The following is a 13,336-nucleotide window of genomic DNA, read 5'->3' as shown; positions in this document are numbered from 1 at the left end:
CCTGAAGCAGTGGAAATCCTAGATCTAATCAGGGGCAGGAAGCCAGGCAGGAAGACAGGAGGTGGCGGAAGTCTGAAGACCAAGTATCCGCAAGGCAGATGAAGCTGTTGGCCACCAGCTGCTCAGAAAGCAATCGGCAGGGCAGCATGGGGCGGCGTCTGTGCACGGCTCCCACCAATGCCAATGGAGGCTGCTTGAGTCACTTTTTCCCTAGAAGGGCGAGTGTTAGGGGTGGGTGTGGGCCATGGGAAACCATGAAGTCCTGTTCTCCAGATACACACAGTGAGCTAATCGCCAGCTCCAGCTCCTCTGCTGTAGGAGAAGCAAAAACTGATCCAGAAGTACCTGGCTCAGACTACTGCTGATCCACAGCATCAGGTGATGGGTGGTGATGTGTACTCTATCATGTCTGACTCTTTGTGACCCCATGGACTGCAGCCCGCTAGGCTCCTCTGTCCATGGGGATTCTCCAGGCAAGAAGACTGGAGTGGGTTGCTATTTCCTTCTCCAGGGGATCTTCCCAACACAGGGATCGAACCTGCGTTTCTTGTGTATCCTGCATTGGCAGGCAGATTCCTTACCACTGTGCCACCTGGGAAACTCCAGACCTCTCCAGGAGGCTCCAGTTCTGTGTTATTTACTGGAATTGGGGGAGGCCTGGGAAAGCTTCTCTTTCTCCTTCAAGATTTTCTGATTCCCCTGGGAGGTGATTGGCAGTCTTTCTGGGATCCCTGTGTTTACCGAGATAAATAAATCCTTGTGTGATCTGCTTAAGAAGAGATAACTCCAGAGCGTGCATCTGTCCAGATCCCAAAGCCTCCGAGAAGAAAAGCAGACCCTCTCAAAGCAACTGCAGGAAGACTGAAGTGTAAATGTGGCTGGCCATTCGCCTGCTGGAAGGTTAAGTCCTGTAGTGTTTTATAGACAGAGTCATAAATAGTTATAATCCCTCTCCTGGGGAAATTTAAAAGCCTCGGGGACAGACACAACTCAGAATGAAACACAGCACTGGAGGTTCTAACATGTCTAAGGCAATCGTCCTTGTACGAGACAACACCCATGGATCACCCTTCCTCTGAGATCTCAAATTCTCCTTTTGTATAAATGTAAATGCAACAAATCCACAGACATTGCATTTCAGATATCTTCATAGCTGGATCCACAGTTGCAGAGTCTTTTTGATCTGGGTATAGACTAGCTGCTTCACTGAATGGCTCTAGATGACAAATATTTTCCCCAGTCTTTGTCCTTGTAAAGTAATTTGTTGTTACAAAAAACTATCTTATTGTAGATATTTAGTTTTGAGGGCAGGAACCAGGGAATTATTCTTGAAGCTGTGGAACCCTTTCTAACTCCAATTTCTCAACTGTAAGATACTTGATTAAGGATTTCTGGCCCGCCAAACTGTGAGCAAAGCAATTTCTTTTGTTTTAAACCACTAAGCTGGGGGGCGTTTATCCCAGCAACACAGAATCCCTAGAGACCTTGCCCAAAGCAGTATCAGGTGAGTGGTGAGGGTGGACACCAAATTGAGGAGGTACTGATACTGGAATGCATGAGTCACAATAAATTCCAGGAGAAATAAAAAGAAAAACATAATAAGAAAACTTTGAAAATATTGTAAACAAATATAAGAGAAATTTTTAAAAATAATCTTGGAATGGGAAGGCTTTGAAAGAAACACAAACTCAAACACATAAAACAAATAAATGTGACTATACCATCAATAATTAAAACATTCTATATGATAAAATATTTAATTCTATAAAAGGACTTCCCTGGTGGCTCAGACAGTAAAGCATCAGCCTACAGTGCGGGAGACCCGGGTTCAATCCCTGGGTCGGGAAGATCTCCTGGAGAAGGAAATGGCAACCCACTCCAGTATTCTTGCCTGGAAAATCCCATGGATGGAGGATCCTGGTAGGCTGCAGTCCATGGGTCCCAAAGAGTCGGACATGACTGAACGACTGCACTTTCACTTTCATATGTTAAAAAAGACCATACACAAATTTTAGAGGAAAAATGAGCTATGGATTTTGATAAGCAAATATTGTATATTTGCTATGTATATATAGAAATGACATTAATATTCAGAATTAATAAAGCATTTCTATGAATCAATAAAAAGGATAAATAGTCCAATAGGAAAATGGTCAAAAGAAACAAAAAGACATTTCACTGAAGAGGAAAACCAAGTGGGCAATAAATACTTGAAAAGATGTTCTACTTTATTAATGATCAGAGATACATTCATATCACATTGCGGACTGGGCATTCCTCAAACATGGTTGGTCATGGTGGTATAAACTGTGCAGCCATGAAGGACGATTTGGTAATTTTTATTTACAAAATCCACTTTGTTTAATATGCCCTCAGAAACACTTACATTTGTGTAGAAGGTGGTTCATTGCTGTGCCAGAAACAGACAAATGCGGCCAGCACATCAGCTTTTCATTCTGAGCTCTGGGCCCTGTTGCAGAATTCAGTTCCTTGAGGTTTTAGGCCTGAGGCCTCCAGTTTTTGCTGATTGTCATCCTGGAAGCTGCCCACAATCTGTGGCCATGTGGCTGCCTCTCAACAAGGCACCTCATTTCTTCAAGGCCAGCAGGAGACTCTCTCTCCAGGAGCTCTTGCAAAAACAGAGTCAAATTATGTGGTATATTCAAAGGAGTGACCATCCCACCAGGCAGAAGTGGACACTATCAAGGAAATTATTAATAAAATCATGAACTTATTCTGGTCTGTTGTGAAGATGATTTTTGGTTTGTGGATTTTATTTAATAAGAGACCAAAAGATACTCAATTGTGCAGTATCACTACATTGTGTCTTTTATCTTCAACTTCTAAAGACGATTGACTTACAGACCCCAACGCTTTACCTTTGATCAGATCAAGGGCGAATCAAAGTGAACTGTACTAAACTACGAAAAAACACAATCCCTGAAACGCTAAGCTTCCTGCTTGCTCGCTGCCCTGCGGTCACTTGTACAAACATTTCCTAAGCTTTCTATCTCCCAGACGGTCCTGGGAATTGCTGTCAAAAGCAGGTTGTACCGGCCTTTGCAACTTGGGTTTTGTTTTTCTTCTTTTCCAATGTGGATAAGCTCATGGATGATGTAGGCCTTGATTAAGACTGAATACGCCCAGCAGTAGAAATGTATGTATATATAGACCCGGGATTTCCTGCAGAGTTTGTCATCTTTGGAACATTCACAGTGGAAAATAAAGGTATCCCTCTTCCCCGTGGCTATGATAATACAAAAGCTGTGTTCTTTGGACACTTTTGCTGCCCCAGCAGTCCATAAGAGATTTCCGCTCTGTCATTAAGCCACCATCATGAGCAAATTGTTTGTTAGTTGGCCAGAACCTCTGTATACACCAGCATCACGTTAGCAGGAAACTCCAGCTGCGTGTGTGGAGGTGGGGTGGCCTTGCCTTCAAGAAAGTTTCATTTTTGTTTCAAGTTGTCATCATCTTTTATTGGGTTCAACAACATCAGATGAAAACATATGCAGGGGTGTTTCTACATCTGGAACTTAGCCCTCCCGCTGAGGATGGTCAGGGCGACTCCAGGGAATAACCTTAGAAAAGAAGCCAGAGAAGGCACTCTCCATTGCACCAAGATGCTCAAAGGATCCTGTGTCAACCCCACCAGTCCGCCGGGAACAATCAGACTCCACCGTGGGCCCAGCACTTTTCAGCTTTTCCAGCTGTTTTTCATCTCTTGTTCATTTCTGTAGACCTGGGCCCTGCCCAACATCTGCCCTGGCCGGAAGTGTACATGAAGTCTAACCAAGACCTGCTGATCTATTGTACTCAGATCACTGGTGCTGCCTGTGGCTTAATTTGCTTAACTCTCTGGACTCCCATGTGTTCTTGGCCAGTGCTATCTGCCTAGTCTGTGTTTTTGCTTCAACCACCTAAACTCTGGTTCAACTGTACTCAAGATCATCCATGCTCTGACACCCTGGATCTCGGTTCAGTCACCTCTGCTCTAGCTTATTTTTTGATCTGTAGTTGTCATGCTCTTCCTAACCCTAAACTTTCCATTTAGGAGCCAGACTATGGTGCTCTCCCAGTCCCAGTACCCACTGACACACAAAGCCCACCTGCTCACTCAAGTCAGCTTTCAAATCAGGGCATTCTTAACCTATCCTTGAGGGCACCCACCACGTGCCCTCAGGGTAAAAGTCAAGCTCAGGGAAGGAGGAAGGTGAAGGGTACAGTTAGACTCCAGGACAGGATGAGCAAAAGGATGGAGATGGGGGAAGGTGAGTGTCCACTGGCTACATTTTCTGGTTATGTAAACTGGACATTTAATGATGTGATGAGAGCTGTGGAATACATATGGATGTCAAACTCTCAAAAAAACTGAGTCAAAACAAGTTTATGGTTACCAAAGGGGAAAGGTATGAGGGAGAGATAAATTAGGAAGGTGGGATTAAAATATACACAGTACTATATATAAAATAGATAACGACAAGGACCTACTGTATAACTCTGTAATAACCTATATGGGAAAAGAATCTGAAAAAATAATAAGACATATATATGTATAACTAAATCACTTTGCTGTATACCTGAAACTAACACAACATTGTACAACAACTATACTCTAATATAAAATTTAAATTAAATTAAAAAAAAAAACAGAGTCAAGATGGCACTATAAAAACAAGCACTCCTGCCACCCACACCTTGAGTGACTTGGGTGTAACTGTTACAAGGCAACAATAATAACTCATTTTATAGCATTTCTGAATTTAAAGAGCACCTTTTTAAAAATTCTTTTTTAAAACAATAATAATAATCAGAACTTATTTATTTATATTTTTATTTATTTCAGCCAGGTTGCATACCCTGTGAAATCTTATTAAAAATTCCCTAACCAGGGATCAAACCTGTGTCCTCTGCAGTGGAAACGCAGAGTCCTAACTACTGGACTGCCTAGGAAGTCCCCCTAAACAGCATCTTTGCATCTCATGTTTAATCAATTCCAAAATGGATACATTTTTAATGTATATTTTAAAACTTTTAAAATCCTATATCTTGCCATCAATGTTTTGTGATCACTATGGGCCAGGTATTACCTGTTGTCATTGGTTCAGCTTTGAAGATGCCAACATCAAAGTCCACAGCTTGGGTGGCAACAGCCTGAGACAGTCCCAGGGACAGTGACCTCATAGTCCCTGGGGGCCAGATTCCTTGGTGAGGGTGAAGAAGAGGGAAAGATGGTGCATTAGATGGATTTGGTAATTCCTAAAGGACAATTCAAAAAAAGGCAAGCTCTAAATAATTGTGGATCAGCTTAGGAGATCAGTACTGTTGGCTTGCAGCTTTTTGATGGATTCTTTTAAGATGCACTCTAGCATTAAACTCTTCATGGCACAGGGGAGAGTTTATGTGGTAAAACACAGCTTTCAGCGACTCAGTTAAAAAGCCATTTGGAAGAGTATGAATGTGAAGATGTTTCTAATTTATTTTTCTTGTGTTTTCCTTTTTATAGATGCATGTATGTTATACAACCAATGTCTAAGTAAGACTAAATTAGCTCTTATAAGACAAGTAAGATAAAATTTTTTCATGATAAGAAAGCATTGTCTCATTGTTTGGCAGTGTTTTCTTTCTTTCTCAGTGGCTTTCACAGCATGAAATATGTCTTCCATTTGATCCCTGAGAAGTGGAAGACACTGTCCTCAAGTGTGGCCCACTGGTCCACCTTTTGGTGACGAGGATTCTTTGGTGGTAAGATTCCATGGTGATGTGTCAGTTTCCTACTCACTAGTGGTTTCATTCAGTTTTGGCCACAGAACATTCCTTATTTTTCTGTTTTAAGGCACTCACAGGATCTAGGTTGATAAATGCTTTTGAAATCAATGCACCTTGTAAAAAGCAAAGCTCAGAAATGGAATAGTGAAAAATATGTCCAAGTACAAAACATTGGCCAGTGTTCGCAAGGCAGCTTGGGTGATGCAGTGGAGGATCACTAATTCTTGGACATACTAATTCTTGGCCAGAAGCCTTGAGAAACGTAGGGAAAGTGTGTGAGGAGGAAATGCTGCAATCAGAGCTCATAGAAATCAAACTTGGTAAGACCATGGATATCTTCAGTAAGTTCACAATGCTCAAGCCAAGATTCATTGAAACCACAAGTTCAATACCTACATCCTTCTGGGGAAAGGACTTTATCTTGCTATTATCAGCTATAATGTATCCATTTTCCTTCCCAAAAGACACTCAGTATTCTTATTGGGAATTACATCCTCCTATTGAGCTTTTTTTTTTGGCCCCTGCTTCCTGCCTTTCTCTACCTCTCCCCACTAAAGTCGGCAGAGGCCAAGGGAGCCCAATGCTTCCACCCTCTGCCTCTTACTATAGTCAGATGGGGCCAATGATCTCAGCTTGAATAATCAGATGCTTGTTCTCAGAGACTTTAAAATCTGTTCAGATGACAGGGAAAGAGAGGGGTTTCAGAGGTTGGATTCATCACAGTGGTTCCTGTGACTGTCACAGTGATGTCTTGATCACATTACCCTGGCAACAAGACTGTTGCTTTGCTTTATGCATAATGACCCTCCTCTCCAGATCTTTCATGGTTCTCTCCATCCCAGACTGATTATTCCAGCTTCCTACCAATTCTAAGAGTCTCACATAATTTCCTCTTAATACCGTAGTGCTTCCAAGAGCCAGTTTCTCTTACTTGCCACCAGGAACCCTGATTGATTCAATAGCATCTTGTATAGAATAAATAGTACCATAACAGAGGGGAGGAAAATCTGCCGAATATATCCCAGAGCCTCCTCTTTTGTGTCATTCGAGGGAGGAGATGAAGGCATGGATTCTTTCTTTGGAAATCTTAAAGAACATGATGATGGCGCATCTGACATAGGGTGGTCCTGCCAAAAGGATAATAGATGTGGCCTTTTAGGCTCCCTCTGCCCAAGATTAGGTACCTGGTGAAAAAAGAAAGTCGCTCAGCTGTGTCTGACTCTTTGCAACCCTATGGACTGTAGCCTCCAGGCTCCTGCATCCATGGGATTTTCCAGGCAATAATACTGGAGTGGATTGCCATTTCCTTCTCCAGGGATCTTCCTGACTCAGGGATTGAACTCAAGTCTCCCACATTGCAGGCAGACTCTTTACCATCTGAGCCACCAGGGACTCTAGGTACCTGATGGGCTTCCCCAATGGCTCAGTGGGTAAAGAATCCACCTTCAATGCAAGAGACACTGGAGATGAGGATTCACCCTCTGGGTTGGGAAAATCCCCTGGAGAAGGAAATGGCAACCCATTCCAGTATTCTTGCCTGAAAAATTCTATGGACAGAGGAGTCTGGTAGGCTACAGTCCAAGTGTTACAAAGAGTCAAACACAACTCAGTGACTAAGCACGTGTGCTCCAGAAGCTCAGCAGGAGAGCATATGCTAAGAACACAGAAGTCCCTGTGCCCAGCACCCTCCATCCTATCTTTTCCTCCCCAAGGTGCTGAATTAGCTTCAGAAGCACTCGGCAGGTGATGATGACATGGTGTCGGCCAAGAATCAACACAAAGACCTGCTGTATAGCACTGGGAACTCTACTTAATATTCTGTAATAATCTCTATGGGAAAAGACTCTGAAAAAGAATAGATACTTATATCTGTGTATAACTGAATCACTGTGCTGTAAACCTGAAACTAGCACAGTATTGTAAATCGACTCTACTTCGATATAGAATAAAAATTAAATTAAAAAAGCAGAGTTCCTTTCAGGGTTCTGCACATATGTTAATTTTGCTAAGCCAAGAAATATCCCCTCCCTACAAAATTATACAAATCTATAAACATTTTTTTGGCAGTAATATTGGTGACAAGCAGACATGCATCCTGGAAGAACACAGTGGAGTGTGGGTATGTCTTGATTTGGCATTCAAAATAGATCCTTTGTTGATAAAATTGACTGGATATTTCATTACCTATTACTTCCCTTTGGGAAGCAGACAAAACAGAAGTGGCAGTCTCCAAAGCTGAGTCTTGAACATTGGGGTACATGTGTCATTTTGATTATGGTTTTCTCAGAGTATATACTCAGGGGTGGGATTGCTAGGTCATAGGCAACTCTATTTTTGTTTTTTTAAGGAACCTCTCTATACTTTCTCCAGTGGGTGTATCAATTCATATTCCTGCCAACAGTGAAAGAGGGTTCCTTTTTCTCCACACCCTTTCCACCATTTATTGTTTGTAGATCTTTTTGATGATAGCCATTCTGACCTGTGTGAGGTGATACCTCATTGTAGTTTTGATTTGCATTTCTCTAATAATTAGTGATGTTGTGTTCATTGCAGCAATATTTACAATAACCAGGACATGGAAACAGCATAAATGTCCAATGACAGATGAATGGATAAAGAAGATGTGGTACATATATACCATGGAGTATTACTTAGCCATAAAAAGTAACAAAATTAGGTCATTTGTAAAGATGTGGATGGACCTAGAATCTGTTATAAAGAGTGAAGTGTCAGACAGAGAAAAACAAATATCATATAGTAGCATTTACAAATATATGTGGAATCTAGAAAAATGGTATAGATGAACCTACTTCCAGGGCAGGAATAGAGATGCAGATGTAGAGAATGGACATATGGACACAGCAGGGAAGGGGAAGGTGGGACAAATTTGGTGACTGGGATTGACATGTGGGGTTTACTACCATGATTGGGATTTACTACCATGTATAAAATAGATAGCTAGTGGGAAGCTGTTGTATAACACAGGGAGCTCAGCTTGGTGCTCTGTGATGACCTTGACAGGTGGGATGGGTGAAGGGGAGTGGCCCCAAGAGGGAGTGGAAATATGTAGACATATGGCTGATTCACAAGTTGAGTCTTGCTTGGGGAACTGTACCAACATCATCCATCAATGCAGGAAGATGCAGAATCTCCCACATCTGAAGGTGGTCTGGAGGTTCTCGGTGTCTACTCTTGCTCTTCTCTGTGGCGTCATGGGCTGGGGGTAGGGGAACCATTGTCTTGGTTTCTTGTGTCCCAATCCATTTGGCTCACTAAGTCAGTGTTGTGCTTTCCATGGGAATTAGACTATTGAATCCCCAAAAGGAGAATCTGAAATGTGAATTATTCTTCTAGGAGGGGTAGTATATTTGACTGGCTGGACAGATTTTTATGTAGCTGGCCAGCTCTGGCAGTTCTAGTTAGGATGCTGAACTAGTCAGGCACACTCAGCAGGTGGTGACAACATGGTCTGGGCCTAAAGTGTCCAATATGTTGTCCTTCAGCAACTCCTCCTTTTTGTCCAGATTACATTAAAGGAATGTAAAGAAATCCTTAACTCCTGCTCTAAAATTGGCAGGAGAAATGAGGTCAAAATATAAGGTTCACTTGTCTAGTTATGAATGTTTCTATTAGTAATGTATAAGCTAAAGAGAGATTGAAGGTGGATACTCCCCCCAAAAGAGGGAAGAAACCTAGAAGAACTGAGACTTCATGGAAAGTATCATAGATACAGAGCAAGGGTGTTAGTCAGTCTCCAGGCAACACTTGTGAGTTTCACATCAAGGGATTTCTTTTGAAATTCCACCTGCTGAACTGAATCCTACCACTCCTGAATCAAAGGGCAGCAGAGTCCAGCCCCTGAGTCCCACTCTCGAGATTCTAAAGTGGCAACCCTTTTCGCATCATATCCTACACCACCCTATACCTTTGTCTTCCCCTGGACCCTCATCTTAACTCCTTGTCCTGCAGACCTTCAACCTTCCCTGGACTAGAAGCCTTTCTATGAAGCATCCCCAGATCTGATTTGGCTTTTCCAGCTTCCAGACTTTTCTCTCACCCCGTTCCCCACCTAAGCCTAGATCCGGCTCTCAGACTTGAATTCAGACCCAGTGCTTCCTTGGTCTTGGTTTGACCAAACTTCCTGGACCATGTGGTGTTTTGGTACAGATGGCCTGTCAACATCACAGGATAGAATGCATCCAAAACCCAGTGTCCAGAGCCAAAGGGATTCCTTTAGCACCTCAAACTCCAGAGAGCAAGCTTGTGGTGCAGGTATAGCCATGATTCTTAATGCATTGCAATGAGGGATCATTAATAGATACTTTTTTATATAGTGGGGGCTACTCTCTAGTTGTGGTACATGGGCTTCTAATTGCAGTGGATTCTCTTGTTGCTGAGCACGGATCCCAGAGCACATGGGCTTCAGTAGTTGTGGCGCACAGGCTTAGTTGCCCTGCAGGTGTGGGATCTTCCCGACCAAGGGATTGAACTTGCGTCCCCTGAGAGGTGGACTCTTAACCACTGAGCCACTAGGGAAGCCCCACAACATATTTCTTAAAAATTCTCTTCACACAGAGTCTTGGCACTATCTGGGCTGTTGATACAGAGAACCAAGGAAACTTAGACTATCCAGAAACCCATCAACCTCATTCCAGCCCACCCAGAAATGACTGTTGGGATTCTTTCTGAGGATGAAATTCAGAGTTGAACTCTCCAGGCAGAGACTGAAGTGAGCGGAAGTCAACAGCCAAGGGAAACTTTTGTAGAAACATCAAAATCACTCACAGCAGAAGCATGATACCCTCAAACTGTGGCAGAGACATTGCCTGTTCACCGCCTCATCTTCGGACCCTATTCAAATGTTGAGGGTGTAGTAAGTGTTCAAAAAGACCTGATGAGTGAAAGAATGAATGGATGGATCACCTGGGCAAGAGCAAGGGGGCTTTGGACTTGAGGGAGAGGGAACTCCTATCACTCTAGATCTTCCTTCCATGAGTTTGGATTCTGAGGTCCCCAAGCACCATCAACAGATGCCTCCCGGCAATGAAGATGGCCCTTGGGGACAGACCGGGAGCAGCTCAAAGAACCAGGCACCCCGGAGAGGAGGAGATGATGGAATTTTGATGCCAGATGATCTACTTGTAGGTTAGTTTCTTTTTTTCTCTTTTGCTGTCCATAAACCTTTAGTTTAAAATTACAGTGCTATTGAGTGTGTTGTAGGGAATAAATGGATTTAATGTTCACATGTGGGTGAAACTTTAAAGAACAGCAGGTCCTTGTGGATCCCTTTAGGGCCTGAAAGAGCCCTAAAAAGAAGATGATTTCCAGGGGGCGGGGAGGGGGGGGGCAGGCATCAAGATTGCAGCAGTAATCCTGTCCCTCTTTGGAGATTCTTATTCCATTGATTTAATTTTTAAGGAAGTCCAAATTTGGTCTTGCCTTGTTGTCTTTGATCAATGTGGCCTTGTTACTTTCTACAGCTGAGTGTGAAGTCTGTGGGAGGCAGGGTGTAGAAAACACACACATGTCATTAGCTGGAGACTGCCTCTAGCATCCAATCTTGATGACTCACAGAGTTGTCCCCACCAAAGTCACCAGCCTCAGGATGAGGTTGGAGGAGATGGAGCCACTACATGACAGGGGCAAAGGACCGCAAACTGAAGCGCCTCACACGAGTGTGTCCTGTGGGCTTCGGGCTCATGGGGCAGCCACAGTAACAGCAAGGAGAAACCACCTAGGGCAAGATATTTTCATGGGTAGCTTTCTGATACCCAAGGGTTTAAGTTTTTAAGAGTTAAAAACCATTCCATTGATCGTCCAACAAAAAGGTAGTTTTGGGGCACACACCCTCCCCGGAGGCAGCCCTGAGAGCCTCAGGGTAAATGCAGCTCTGTACTTAGGTTTTTACATTTAGATACAAAGGCAGTTTGATGCTGTAACTCTCTGAGAAACTAGGCGGTTGTGCCTGGCCTTTGAAAAAAAAAAACTTTTTGTTTTGCAACTCCAGGTACAATAACCTATTTAAAAATTTTGTATCAGATTGAATCAGAAACAAATTTTAACCACATGCATCCTCTCCACCTCACCCCTTCCACTCTACCCGTCCATTCTGTCAGCGATATTTCTCTCAAGGACAATTAAGTCTCCAAACACCACAGCAGCGTGGTTCAGAGGTGGAGAGCTTGGGCTCTGGAGTCAGCAGACCTGTCCAAGCCCTGCTTTTGCTGCACGTGCCCTCCTTCTTCTGTCTGCAAAGTGACGGTGGCAGAACCTACTCAACACGGGGTCAGAGGCTGAGGGACGAGCTCTGCAAACGATAAAACAACTTTTGAAAGCAAACATGCTCCATGTGTGTCCTCTGTCTTCCAAGGTCCTTCCACTTTACAATGTTCTGTTCCCTCATCAGCCCAGGTGATGGAACACGTGTTCCGAGGTCCTGGTCACTGCCCGCTGTCCCCACCCCGGCCCCCTGTCCCTTTTGTGCTGTGACCCCTGCCTCCGGCTGCTGGAGGCTGGCTACTTAGAGCCTGTCTGGGGCTGACAAAAGCCAGGCCTAGGGGACTTCCCGGGAAATCCGCCCCCTCTGAGGGCTCTATGTGGCTGCTCCCCGGGGGTTTGCCTGCTCTGGAGGCATTTCACCTCTAGAGCACCTGTTTCTCCAAAGTAGGCCTTGGCCTGCACGTGTGTGTGTGTGTGTTTGTCTGTATGGTGTGTCTATTGTTTGTCTGTCTGTGGTGTGTGTAGTGTGTCTATGTGTGGTGTGTATAGTACATGTTTGTGTCTACGGTGTGTGTAGTATATGTGTGTCTATGTGTGGTGTGTGTGGTGAGTGTGGTATGTGTAATGTGTGTGTAGTGTGTGTGGGGTGTGTGTGTAGTGTGTGTGGTGTGAATGTGTCTATGTGTAGTGTGTGTAGTGTGTGCAGTGAGTGTGTCTATGTACGGTATATGGTGTGTGTGTGTAGTGCGCATGGTACGAGTAGTGTGTCTGTGTGGTGTGGATAGTGTGTGCACGTGTGTGTGTGTGCAGTGTCCTCGCCTTGGTCAACAAGGACACTTTCTGAGTTCCTCGGCTCCCACCCGTCTATACAATTGTCTCCATCTCCATCTACATAGCCACCCCTATCTACACAGTCCGCCTTCCTGGAGGGCTTCATTGCCAGCCCTTGTGGCCTGCGGGTCTCAGACCCGCATTTTGGACAGAAGTCAGACTCTGCCCCGAGAAGGGAGGACGCAGGCTGCTTCCCTCGCTTCAAAGCCCAGCGGCCTTTCCTGAGCGCACAATGAGGGCCCCACCTTTTTCCTGGCCAAGTGTTTACTCCTTCTGCTCCAGCGTCTGGGGGCCCCAGCGCAGCCTCTTTCAGCCTCCTGGTGCAAAGCGGCGCCCAGGTCTGTGGCTTAGCCTGCCGCCCCTGCCCCCAGTGACTAGTGGTGGGGGAGGGCCCACCGTCAGACTGCGGGGGGTCTCGGGATGAACTTGGCCCTGTTTCTGTTGTCCCCAGGTCCATAAGGATCAGCTGAGTCTTCTGCAAATGGTGCATCCACACAGTGTCATTTGCAGACCAACA

The 13,336-nt window shown here is 44.4% G+C and overlaps 1 long non-coding RNA gene across 1 annotated transcript in view; it reads right to left on the bottom strand.

The window, feature by feature from the left end:
- The window catches only part of LOC145531446 (uncharacterized), a 33,503-nt gene extending 27,053 nt beyond the window's left edge, over window positions 1–6,450 (bottom strand). The window contains exons 1-2 of the long non-coding RNA XR_014072452.1: window positions 6,374–6,450; window positions 5,091–5,204 (exon numbers count right to left, since the gene is read on the bottom strand). This is a non-coding gene — a long non-coding RNA (uncharacterized LOC145531446). The remainder of the gene's footprint in view (window positions 1–5,090; window positions 5,205–6,373) is intronic.
- Between the last annotated feature and the right edge of the window lie 6,886 nt (window positions 6,451–13,336).

This window comes from Giraffa tippelskirchi, chromosome 13, assembly GCF_054371585.1.
Source record: "Giraffa tippelskirchi isolate mGirTip1 chromosome 13, T2T-mGirTip1v1.2.pri, whole genome shotgun sequence".
Taxonomy (NCBI): Eukaryota; Metazoa; Chordata; class Mammalia; order Artiodactyla; family Giraffidae; genus Giraffa; species Giraffa tippelskirchi.
The sequence above is the reverse complement of the archived record's forward strand: the minus strand, read 5'-3'. Positions and strand labels throughout refer to the sequence as shown.